Below are 13101 nucleotides of genomic sequence, written 5' to 3' on the forward strand. Positions count from 1 at the left end.
ACGCCTCCTAAATCACTCATAGATAATGCTTGTTATGAAATATGAAATATTCTCTTGTTTGAAGGATAGATTGAGGATTGATCCTTTTGCCATCTTCTTGTCAAGAATTGCAAACTAGCTACTTCTTGTTTGAAGGAATTCAATGTCCCCTTCTAAGTGCTTCTGAATTTTAAACTGGCCTAGCTGTTCCAAAATTGGCTTTATCTTGTCAAAGCTAGACACTGTACAAAGGTGAACCCTGTGACTCTTAGCAAAATGGTTTAGAAATTTTTGAAAAAAAGAAAAGACGTGAAGGCTTGTTTAGTCTTTGTTTTGACCAATAAGGGTGGTTGCATAGGATGCATTTGACTTGCTTACTATAGTACTTTCCGAGACCTCGTTTATTGTTGGTAGTAAAATTTTCCCATCTCGTTTACTTGGATTAGGAGGCTTGCTTGTTTATCAAGGCCTTGAAGAAATATGTTGACCTATCATGTGCTACTTCTATCTTGTCCTACTCAAACAGTGTCTCTTAAGGAGGAAGGTGTATTAAACTGTCTCATCTTTTCATAAAATCATTAAAAGAACTTTAAAACATGATGGTTGATATTTGGAGGATGGTTGGCCATAATCGGTTTAATGATGAAATGAACATCTTACTTGTCTATGGTCCTTAGAATGACTAGTCACCTAGGGAGAAATGAGAACCTTTTCAAAGTTCCCTTTTATTTCAACATGGAGGCACATGAGTTATCATTCTTTTCTTTAAGAATTGAAGCAAACTTACAGTTTCAAATCGCCGATAGTTAGTGCCTCATAGCTGCCTCACAACAAAAGATAAGATAAGAAAAATCTCTGACGCCATGCAAAACATGTCAAATTTTTATCAAACATTCCACAAGCTGCCATTCTTCCATGCTTGAGGGGTATAAGTCTATGACGTGAGTAGTCTTGCTAAATCCAAAATAAAAATGCAAGAAATGAGGCACCCACAATATGGTGTGGGTGTAGAGGAAGATCGGAACTTTGAGGATGGAGATAAAGCTCTTTGTGCATATGCTTCACCTTCACTTACTTAATGCTATCTCACTTGGACCAAGTCTAAAAGTTTTTGCTCTTCCTTTCTAGCACAAGAGGATTGATTTATTGTGGAAGCTTTATTTCTCCTGCCTTGTTGCATGATTATCTGACACTCCTTGATTATTGATGTTGGACTCCACATTTTTTTCTTGTTAAGTGAATTGTAGATGGTCAAAAATCCAATGGATTGGCTAAGTCTTTTGGATTGATTGCCATAGCTAAGAGCTCAAGGGAGTGTGAAGACGATGATGTGCAAAAAGGGGAGGACTGAGGGGCTTGTGTCCCAAGACCCCTTTTTATACTAGTGCTTGAGGAGGTTAGGACTTTCTAGGTTCTTCTTGACGAGGTTAGAATCTTCTAGAACCTTCTTGATCCTTCTGAATCCTTCTTCAACTTTCTAGAGCTTTCCAAAAACTTCTAGATTCTTTCGAAATCTTCTCCAAGCTTATAGAAACTTCTTGATCCTTCTAGTTCTTCTAGAACCTTCGAGATCCTTCTTCAACTTTCTAGAGCTTTTCAGAAACTTCTAGATTCTTCCGAAATCTTCTCCATACTTCTAGAAACTTCTAGAATCTCCTTGATACTTCTTGAATCTTCTAGATTCTTCTTGAGCCTTCTAGCAATGATGTAGGCGATGACATAAGCAATGATGCAGGCAGCGAGCGACTGACTCTCAAGCATCCATGACATAGCTCCTTTCGGAATTCTTATGGCTTAATAATGATAAAGCCGTAGGCAAGTCTAAAAAGACTCCATTATTAAGATCAAAGCTCCCGAGGTGTGCACCATATCCCCAATAGTGGGCTCAACAAAATCGATAATAGATCCCAGTCCCACTTACCCTAATATAATTAACAAAATCAACCATTAATAGGCTACTTAAGGACCTCTCTTCTTAAGCAAGAAAAGAGAAACCAAATGCTTTGATACCAATGTAATGGAAATGGCCTATGAACTTTGAGAGTAGCGGAATTAAGAAATTAGATAAAGCATTTTTGTGAGATTACTTTGTGAGCATAGCGGGTGAACTTAATTGATGGTAGCAACATAAACATGGTACTTAGTTAACTTGGCATAAACAATACTTTTGCAAGAGAGAGAGTTTAGAGAACATGACAATAGTTGAAGACATGATTCATATGGAGCCGGTCCCCCCTCCAATAGGCATTTGTATTATAGTTTCTCCCATCAAGAGAGACTTGGTACAATACAATCTTTTTGTTCCTTGTGACCTAGGTGATGCAATGAAGATGGAAAGCTTCATGCATCACAAACATAACATAAACTCTATAGAAAGAACTAACTATCCCAAGCCTCAGTCCCAAGACCTCAAACACCTTCGAAGGTGGAGAGAGCTAGCGGGGAATAAGGGTAGGGAAGAGGAAAAAGAAACATTCCATAGGAGAAAGAAATAGTTCCTCACTTATCATCACTCTTCTTGCTAGCACACATAATAGCATAGTAATGAAGATAGGCCATTATGGATGCATGAATGCTCCCAAAGCATAATCACTTGCTTGTTGTAACATGAAGGTATCTCAAAATATGTTTCACTACTTCTTAGTGCTTCATGCAAGTATTTGCCACAAATTTGTTAACCATTTCCACTACAAATGGAATGTCTGGTCTGGGGACTGCCATGGCCTACTCTTGAAGAATATTGCACCTCAGTCATTTTTGCTTTCGTAACATCATTTTTGGGAGCATCATTCTTGCTAAGTTTTTCATATGCATGCATTGGGGTGCTCAATGTAGCTTTCCCCATCTGCATCTTAAGACATTGCAAGACCTTGTGGATATACGTTTCTTGAGAAAACTCCAATATTCATGTTTTCTATCAGTCTTGATATGCACACCAAGAAAGTGACTTGCATCTTCCAAGTCCTTCTGTAATGGAAATGGCCTATGAACTTTGAGAGTAGCGAAATTAAGAAATTAGATAAAGCATTTTTGTGTGATTACTTTGTGAGCATAGCGGGTGAACTTAATTGATGGTAGCAACATAAACATGGTACTTAGTTAACTTGGCATGAACAATACTTTTGCAAGAGAGCGAGTTTAGAGAACATGACAATAGTTGAGGACCGGATTCATATGGAGCCAATCCCCCCTCAAATAGACATTTGTATTATAGTTTCTCCCATCAAAAGAGACTTGGTACAATACAATCTTTGTGTTCCTTGTGACCTAGGTGATGCAATGAAGATGGAAAGCTTCATGCATCACAAACATAACATAAACTTTGTAGAAAGCATTAACTATCCCAAGCCTCAATCCCAAGACCTCAAACACCTTCGAAGGTGGAGAGAGCTAGCGGGGAATAAGGGTAGGGAAGAGGAAAAAGAAACATTCCATAGGAGAAAGAAATAGTTCCTCACTTATCATCACTCTTCTTGCTAGCATACATAATAGCATAGTAATGAAGATGGAGAAGATGGCAAGCTTAAGCATTGAAGCATGACTTTTGGTTGGATTTGTATTCCATAGCCAAGAGTGTTGGTGTAGGCTCTCACTTCTCACAAGCTTCGAGAAGGAGGTGGAGTTCGTCTACTTTCACCAAGTGAGAATGAATCCACAAAATGAGTGTGTGTGTGGTGTATATCCCCCCAGCACCTCCCTTGCTTGCTTGGGGCGAGTTGTAGATTTTACACATGTTTCAAGCTCATTGGACCCCTCTCCCCCCTAGCCAATCACATGCTGCATGCATTCAAGTACATGGGTAGTCTTTGGACAAGTGTCCTCCTTACCCCTTAGAGAGAGAGAGCTTGAAAATATCTAAATATTTTTTGGGTGGAACTAGAATCTCATTGGACCCCTCTTTAGCCCAACCAATAGCATTCAAGCACACCATGTGGTTAAGCATAGGGAGAGTCTGACATGTGTCCCATGTTCCCTTTGGGTGAGTGGAAGGTTAAGTCAAAGATTCCCCTAACTTTGGGACTTTCATGCATAGGAAGCTTCTCAAGCACCTTCCTCATTAAGTTTGTAGGGTCTCCTTTTGACTCAAGCACCTTACCCCCCCATGCATGGGAAGCTTCTCAAGCACCTTTCTCATTAAGTTTGTAGGGTCTCTTTTTGACTCAAGCACCTTACCCCCCCATGCATGGGAATCTTCTCAAGCACCTTCCTCATTAAGTATGACAAGCACCTCAAGTACCTTAGTCATCAAGCATGACAAGCACCTCAAGCACCTTAGTCATCACGCATGCACCTTAGTCATTAAGCACGACAAGCACCTCAAGCACCTTAGTCATCAAGCATGACAAGCACCTCAAGCTTAGGTCGTGTTCCCACCTCAAGCTCAGCCTTAGCTTGCCTAAGGTCAAAGGACTTTTAACACTAACCATTGGAGGTCTTTAATGAAGCTAACCCTAAGGTCTTTTAAGCTCCATTAGATGCACATTGCTCTTTGATAGACTACCTCCTTTTGGACCCCTATTGAGATGTAACAATCTTTCCTCTTGGTCCCCTGCTGAGGTAAGTCTAGAAGCACTTATTGCACATTTCTCTTTGATAGACCATCTCCTTTTGGACCCCTATTGGAATGCAACCATCTCTCCTTTTGGTCCTGTGTTGAGATAGGTCTAGAAGCACATGTCTCTATTCGAACTCTTGTTCTCATGTGTTCTCTTGATCAGTTTAATATGAGGTAAAGTTAGATATGATATTTTATGACATTACCTCTCTCTTGAAATCATAGTCGTCCTCGACTATGAGGTAGAGAAGATAAAGCATAGTCATTAGTCCATGTTTCTTAGCGGGTAGAGGATCCCTTGTACCCTATGACGTCATTCCAAGATGGATGACTAATCCATTTGGTGCTTGGGAGACGTAGTTGCCGCAAGCATGTCTGCTCTTTAGTCCATATCATACTTCCAAAGTAGAGTGACAAGTTCTACTTGGTGTTTGGGAGACGTCATCACCACAAACATGATCCTAAGTATGCATACTTCTTAAATTTGTGCACAATAAAAAGAGAACTAGTCTTATACAACAAAAACATTGTTCATTTAAAATACATTTTCAAATGATTATTCTAAGGCATCATTGTAAGCATTGACAAGGTTCATATTATCCTTAAGCTAGGTTCTTCGCATCCATCTAGCATCTTTAAAAGATAATTCTTAAACTTTATAAGATATCGTGAGATAATCTTACTGTTTCTTAATACCTTGTCTTCATGTCATAGGATGGACTCAGATTGAAGTACTTGATCTCCGATTTTTGGAAGGTCTGCAACTATTGCTTCTTTTGATGACGCTCCTTTGTAAGGCTTACATAGGCTCTCATGGAAAACATGGTGCATGAGCCAATGGTTAGGGAAACTTTAATTGATAAGCCATCTTATTGATTGGCTTAAGAATTTAAAAAGAAACATAGTATCTTTATGCTAGTTTAGCATAATACTCTTGGTAGCCCATAGGATTCTTGGTCGTAGTATGCCTTAGACAAGCCTTGAGAAACTTTAGCAAGACCCAATCATTTTACTTAAAGGCTAAGGCTCTTCTGTGCTTATTAGCAATAGCTCTTTTTGCCTCTGCTTTGAGATGGATATAACCTCTTTAATCTTTCGAAAAGATTCTTGTGAGTCTCGGCTATATTCATTAGTAGCGAAGATCTTCCCATGTAGTTTAAGTAGTAAGGGACTTTTGGATCTTCTCTCTTTAAATTCAAAAGGTGCTTTCCCCATAGAAGTATGTACAATGTCATTGTACTCCGAGTAGCTTGAATAAGCTTTTCCAAAATCTAGAGATGAATTGTGGGCCTCGATCAGAAATTATGTCATCCGGTAATCGGTGATAATGATAGATATGCTGTAGAAAGAGTTTGGCCGTACCTTCGATGGTGATGGTTTTAGTGGTTGGAATGAAGTGTGCCATTTTTGTAAACTGATCCACGGTACTAAAATGGAGTCAACTCCTTGTGACAAGGGTAGCTCTACAATGAAATCCATGGAGATGGATGACCATGGTTTGGTTGGAATGAGCAAGGGATGGAGTAACCCATGAGGACGATGACGAGTGGCCTTTGATCTACTGCAAGTGTCACAAGTGCCTACATACTCCTTGACAAGCTTCCACATTTGAGGCCACCAAAAGTCATGGGAGAGAAGCTCAATTGTCTTATTAACCCCAAAATGCCCTGCTGATGGAAGATCATGCCGTTGCTGAAGTACCTCCAAGCATGTTGGTCCTGGCAGAATATAGAGAAGACCCTTATAGTAAATTAGTCCATCAATTTCTTGAAAGTCCTCATTAACCTCTTGTCCTTGTAGTTGTTGTCTAATATTCTGAGCAAGTGGGTCTTTGGCAATTTGCATCGTCACCTTAGAAAGAAAAGTAGAATCTTCAGGAGCTTGGCTCATGGTGGCGTTTAGCTTAAGTTGCTCAGGTTTCAAAATCAATGACTCTTGTTGATCAAATGCTGTGTCACCTTCTCTAGGTGCAAGGTAGGACCTTCTTGATAAGGCATCTGGCTTAGCTTGTTGACGGCCAGGTCTATAAGAGATTAAAAAAATAAAACCTTGATAGGATACCACTCTACCTGGCTTGGCGATGATTCAAGACGCGGGATGTCATGAAGTATTCCAAATTCTTGTGATTTGTATAGACAATGATCTTATGAGGAGAGCCTTCAAGTAGGTGACACAAGTGTCAAAGGAGTCGATAATTGCTAAGAGCTCTTTGTCATGGATTTCAAATTGATTTCTGCAACTGAGAACTTGCGGGAATGAAAAGGGACTGGATGTACTCGACCATCCTCTCCTACTTGGGATAGAATAGCGCCAAGGGCAAAATCTGAAGCGTCTATTTCTAGGATGAAAGGCTTTGTAGGATCTGCGTGAATTAGAATGCGTTGGTTCGTGAAAGCTTGCTTGAGAGTCTGAAATGCTTTCACGGCCTCTGAGTCCCAGACAAACTTATTATGGCCTGTCAACCTTGTAAATGCTATAACCACCTTGGAGCATCCTTGTATAAAGATACAATAAAAATTTGCAAATCCGAGGAAACATTGAACATCTCTTACCGAGGTGGGTGTCTCCCAATCAAGGATGGTTTGAACCTTCTTTGGATCCATGGAGATTCCCTTTTCAGAAATTACATAACCAAGAAATTCCACCTTAGATTGATGAAAAGAGCACTTCTCCAACTTTGCATATAACCTTGATGCACGAAGCTTTTCAAGCACTAATCGTACATGGTGCTCATGCTCTTCTTGATCCTTGGATTATATCAAGATATCATCCAAATATATTACCACAAAATAATCCAAATACTCCTGAAAGATCGTTCATTAAATGTTGAAAAACAGCTGGGGCATTTGTGAGACCAAATGGCAGGACGGTATATCCAAAGTGGCCATACCTTGTCTGAAAGGCTGTCTTCCATTCATCACCTTCTTTGATTCTGACTAGGTTGTAAGCACCACGAAGATCTATTTTTGTAAATATTCTTGCCTTGCCAAGGCACTCAAGAAGCTCTGGGATCAAAGGAAGGGGATATCGATTCTTGACGGTGATCTTGTTTAGGCCCCTATAATCCACGCACATCCGGAGAATTCCGTCCTTTTTTTACAAAGAGTATTGGAGATCCTGCTGGGGACTTTGAATGCCGTATGAATCCCTTAGCAAGATTCTCATCAATATTCTTCCATAATTCTACCAATTCATCTTGAGATAGCTTGTATATTGGGCCAAAAGGGGGTTGGGTTCCCTCCTGAAGCTCTATAGCACAATCATAGGGTCGATGCTCCGGTAAGAGGTCTGCATTCTTCTTCTCAAAAACATCATTGTAATCTTGATATTGAAGTGGCAATGCCTTCATGATTTTTGTTGTCGACGTGTCGGTTGGTGTTGCAAATATCAGGAAAGTTGGATTTTTTTTGGCTGCACGCATGAAGACCTTGGCTCCAAGATATATAGGCCTATTATGCCTTCCCTTCTTCTTTTGTACTTTTCGTGGGTCAATTATCCGAGCCCTCCAATCGATGTCAGGATTATGTAATTCAAGCCACGGTAGCCCAATAACAATTGGACTGCTTGGGCTTTGTATAATATTGAACGCTATTCTTGAAACATTCTCCTGCAATGTTACTTCTATGGGGCGAGTTTTACCTGACATTCCTTGATGCGAGGGGATGACCATCAATGACTTCTACATTTGCTGGATTAGACTTCTCCACAAGTGGTATGCCTTGTTCTTTTGCAAATTGTTTGTCCATGAAGCACGCCGTTGCGCCTGAATCTAGTAATGCTTCACAATACATGTGCCTACCTAGCATATGGATCTTGATTGGTAGCATAAAACTTGAAGTGGAATCAGCGGGAAGAAAGAGACCTTTTTTTGCTTGTCTTTTGTCCAACCGGTCGATCTCTAGTGGGGTTGGACGTCCATGTTTTCCGAACACGTTGAGACCATTGCACCATGAACCTTCATCCTTCTCTTCCTTGGACACTGTTGAACTAAGTGCCCCTGCTCTCCACAATACATACATAAGCCATTAATGCATCGCCTTTGCTTCTCCTGGGCTGAGAGAGGTTGAAACCGTGCTGAATCAATTTGCAAGGGCTCAATGCTTGATTCATGGCCCTGTTGAGGTGTGTAGCCATTATGTGTCACTTCTGTTTGGGGTCGCAATGGTGCCCCAAGACGCCTCTCTCGTCTCCTCTCAAATAGTCGATTATCACATTCTATTGCTTGAGAGATGAACTCGCTTAGTGTGTGAACCTTTGGCATAGTCAATAAAAGATCTTTTGTGTCATCCTTTAATCCCCACCGAAATTGGCTAATGCAATATTCCTCATGCCAAGTCAGATTTTAAGTGAGATGTTGAAATTTGGATGCATAGACGGATGCAGATCTTGATCCTTGGCGGAGATTTCTAAGTTTGGTTTCAGCAACCCTTGCTCTATCAGTATCCCCAAAGGTTGTAGAGAACTCCCGCACAAAGGCTTGAAAGTCATGAAGAAGAGGAGATTCTTTTTCAAGTAAGGGAGCAAACCAGGAGAGAGTCGTACCCGAGAGGAGGGTCCCAATAAGGCCTACTTGAGAGGCATCATCTGGATAACACTCTCGTTGCATTCAAATGAAGAGACACACTTGTTGAAGAAAACCTCTAAACTTTGATCTAGTCCCATCAAATTTTTCAGGCATGTTGACATTCGGCTCCTTCTTATGTTGTTGAGAATAGCTAGATCTTGCAGCTTGTGCTTGATGTGTGCTTGTGTCTTGAAGCTCTTGAATTTGACGTTGAAGATTTTGCAAGGCCGGTCCCAAGATTAGGGGTTTCCCTGCTTGAAGTTGAGCATTACTCTCGTGAAGTTCTTGTAATTGCGCTTGGATGCTTTGCAATGCATTGATGACACCTTCCATCATCGGCTCCATGATGGCTTGAGAAGATTAAGAGATGGTAGTCTTGTCAAACTGTTATGAGCGCGTATAGAGCTAGAAGAGAGCAAGAGGTGGCGCTCACAATGTACAAGAACTTGGATTTGATGATAAGCTTAATATTGATTACAAGACTTAATACTTTATTAAGAGAGCTAGATACAAGACTTGGATTACATGATTTGAGTACAAGACAAGGCTTGTTTGCAAGGACAAGACTTGAACATGACAAATAGAAGAGGGATTTCCTCATAGGAGGCTCACAACTGGTGTTGGCAGGACTGAGGGGCTTGTGTCCCAAGACCCCTTTTTATACTAGTGCTTGAGGAGGTTAGGACTTTCTAGGTTCTTCTTGACGAGGTTAGAATCTTCTAGAACCTTCTTGATCCTTCTGAATCCTTCTTCAACTTTCTAGAGCTTTCCAAAAACTTCTAGATTCTTTCGAAATCTTCTCCAAGCTTATAGAAACTTCTTGATCCTTCTAGTTCTTCTAGAACCTTCGAGATCCTTCTTCAACTTTCTAGAGCTTTTCAGAAACTTCTAGATTCTTCCGAAATCTTCTCCATACTTCTAGAAACTTCTAGAATCTCCTTGATACTTCTTGAATCTTCTAGATTCTTCTTGAGCCTTCTAGCAATGATGTAGGCGATGACATAAGCAATGATGCAGGCAGCGAGCGACTGACTCTCAAGCATCCATGACATAGCTCCTTTCGGAATTCTTATGGCTTAATAATGATAAAGCCGTAGGCAAGTCTAAAAAGACTCCATTATTAAGATCAAAGCTCCCGAGGTGTGCACCATATCCCCAATAGTGGGCTCAACAAAATCGATAATAGATCCCAGTCCCACTTACCCTAATATAATTAACAAAATCAACCATTAATAGGCTACTTAAGGACCTCTCTTCTTAAGCAAGAAAAGAGAAACCAAATGCTTTGATACCAATGTAATGGAAATGGCCTATGAACTTTGAGAGTAGCGGAATTAAGAAATTAGATAAAGCATTTTTGTGAGATTACTTTGTGAGCATAGCGGGTGAACTTAATTGATGGTAGCAACATAAACATGGTACTTAGTTAACTTGGCATAAACAATACTTTTGCAAGAGAGAGAGTTTAGAGAACATGACAATAGTTGAAGACATGATTCATATGGAGCCGGTCCCCCCTCCAATAGGCATTTGTATTATAGTTTCTCCCATCAAGAGAGACTTGGTACAATACAATCTTTTTGTTCCTTGTGACCTAGGTGATGCAATGAAGATGGAAAGCTTCATGCATCACAAACATAACATAAACTCTATAGAAAGAACTAACTATCCCAAGCCTCAGTCCCAAGACCTCAAACACCTTCGAAGGTGGAGAGAGCTAGCGGGGAATAAGGGTAGGGAAGAGGAAAAAGAAACATTCCATAGGAGAAAGAAATAGTTCCTCACTTATCATCACTCTTCTTGCTAGCACACATAATAGCATAGTAATGAAGATGGAGAAGATGGAGAAGATGGAAATCTTAAGCATGGAAGCATGGCTCTTGATTGGATTTGCATTCCATAGCCAAAAGTGTTGGTGTAGGCTCTCACTTCTCACAAGCTTGGAGATGGAGGTGGAGTTCCTCTACTTTCACCAAGTGAGAATGAATCCACAAAATGAGTGTGTGTGTGTGTGGTGTATATCCCCTCAGCACCCCCCTTGCTTTCTTGGGGCGAGTTGTAGCTTTTACACATGTTTAAAGCTCATTGGACCCCTCCCCCCCTAGCCAATCACATGCAACATGCATTCAAGTACATGGGTAGTCTTTTGACAAGTGTCCTCCTTACCCCTTAGAGTGAGAGAGCTTGAAAATATCTAGATATTTGTTGGGTGGAACTAGAATCTCATTGGACCCTCTTTAGCCCAACCAATAGCATTCAAGCACACCATGTGGTTAAGCATAGGGAGAGTCTGGCATGTGTACCATGTGCGCTTTGAGAAAAGGGGTGCCCTTTGGGTGAGTGGAAGGTTAAGTAAAAAATTCCCCTAACTTTGGGACTTTCATGCATAGGAAGCTTCTCAAGCACCTTCCTCATTAAGTTTGTAGGGTCTCTTTTTGACTCAAGCACCATGCCCTCCTATGCATGGGAAGCTTCTCAAGCACTTTCCTCATTAAGTTTGTAGGGTCTCTTTTTGACTCAAGCACCTTACCCCCCATGCATGGGAAGCTTCTCAAGCACCTTTGTCTTTAAGTATGACAATCACCTCAATTACCTTAGTCATCAAGCATGACAAGCACCTTAAGCACCTTAGTCATCAAGCACGCACCTTAGTCATCAAGCACGACAAGCACCTTAGTCATCGAGCACGCACCTTAGTCATCAAGCATGACAAACACCTCAAGATTAGGTCGGGTTCCCACCTCAAGCTCGCCCTAGCTTGCCTAAGGTCAAAGGACTTTTAACACTAACCATTGGAGGTCTTTAATGAAGCTAACCCTAAGGTCTTATAAGCTCCATTAGATGCACGTTGCTCTTTGATAGACTACCTCCTTTTGGACCCCTATTGAGATGTAACAATCTTTCCTCTTGGTCCCCTGCTGAGGTAAGTCTAGAAGCACTTATTGGACATTGATCTTTGATAGACCATCTCCTTTTGGACCCCTATTCAGATGCAACCATCTCTCCTTTTGGTCCCGTGTTGAGATAGGTCTAGAAGCACATGTCTCTATTCTAACCCTTGTTCCCGTTTATTCTGCCACATTAAATGATTTGTTTAATATGAGAAAATCATTTGGTAAAGTTAGGTATTATATTTTATGACACCTTCATAGAAATTTACGTGTTGAAAGTGACTTCTTCAAGATGGAAATCTTATCTTTAAACTTCACGGTAATGAGCATATCATTGACATAAAGTATCAAGATGATAAGTGAACCATCGTTCAACTTTCAGGTATACAAGCAATGATCTTCTTGGCTCCATACATAACCTTGGGACTACATGTAATTTTCAAATTTCTAGTAACACTACCTTGAGCCTTGCTTGAGGCCATACAGTGCCATATGTAGTCTACACAAGTTATGCCCTCATAGTTCAGGTTCAAATTCAAAACCCTCTAGCTTTTTCATGTAGACATCTTCTTATGGATCCCACTGAAGGAAAACCATCTTCACGTCCATATCTCTCTCTCTCTCTCTCTCTCTCTCTCTCTCTCTCTCTCTCTCTCTCACACACACACACACACACACACACACACACATGCACTGAGCTTTCCACAAGACCTCTGCTTTGAACTCTGCTAGCACTTGTAGAGTGCGCGGTGTGTGCGGAGTGCAAGGGAGAAGAAGAGCAGACCCATAGAGTGGGTGGAGCACAGAGTGAGGATAACAATGCCTCACGGATCCTTATTCCATTATGTATTAATAAATAAAGCTAAATGGGTTAGTAAAGGTAGATGTGGGTGTTTGACCAATTGGCTTGAATCTAAATACACACACTCAAGACAACATTTCGAGCTTTACAAATCTAGTGTACATGCAAGTTTTCAAAGACAAGAACATGTGAAAAATCACCTTAATAGGGCACAAATTAGGTTCTAAATAGGTATTCTACTACAACATTGGTATAGGTAGAGGCCAAGTTGCAAATCAAAGAGTTGGTCATTGTCAAGACAACCACAATC

This window comes from Adiantum capillus-veneris, chromosome 6, assembly GCF_014529385.1.
Source record: "Adiantum capillus-veneris isolate H3 chromosome 6, ASM1452938v2, whole genome shotgun sequence".
In the NCBI taxonomy this organism is placed as follows: domain Eukaryota; kingdom Viridiplantae; phylum Streptophyta; class Polypodiopsida; order Polypodiales; family Pteridaceae; genus Adiantum; species Adiantum capillus-veneris.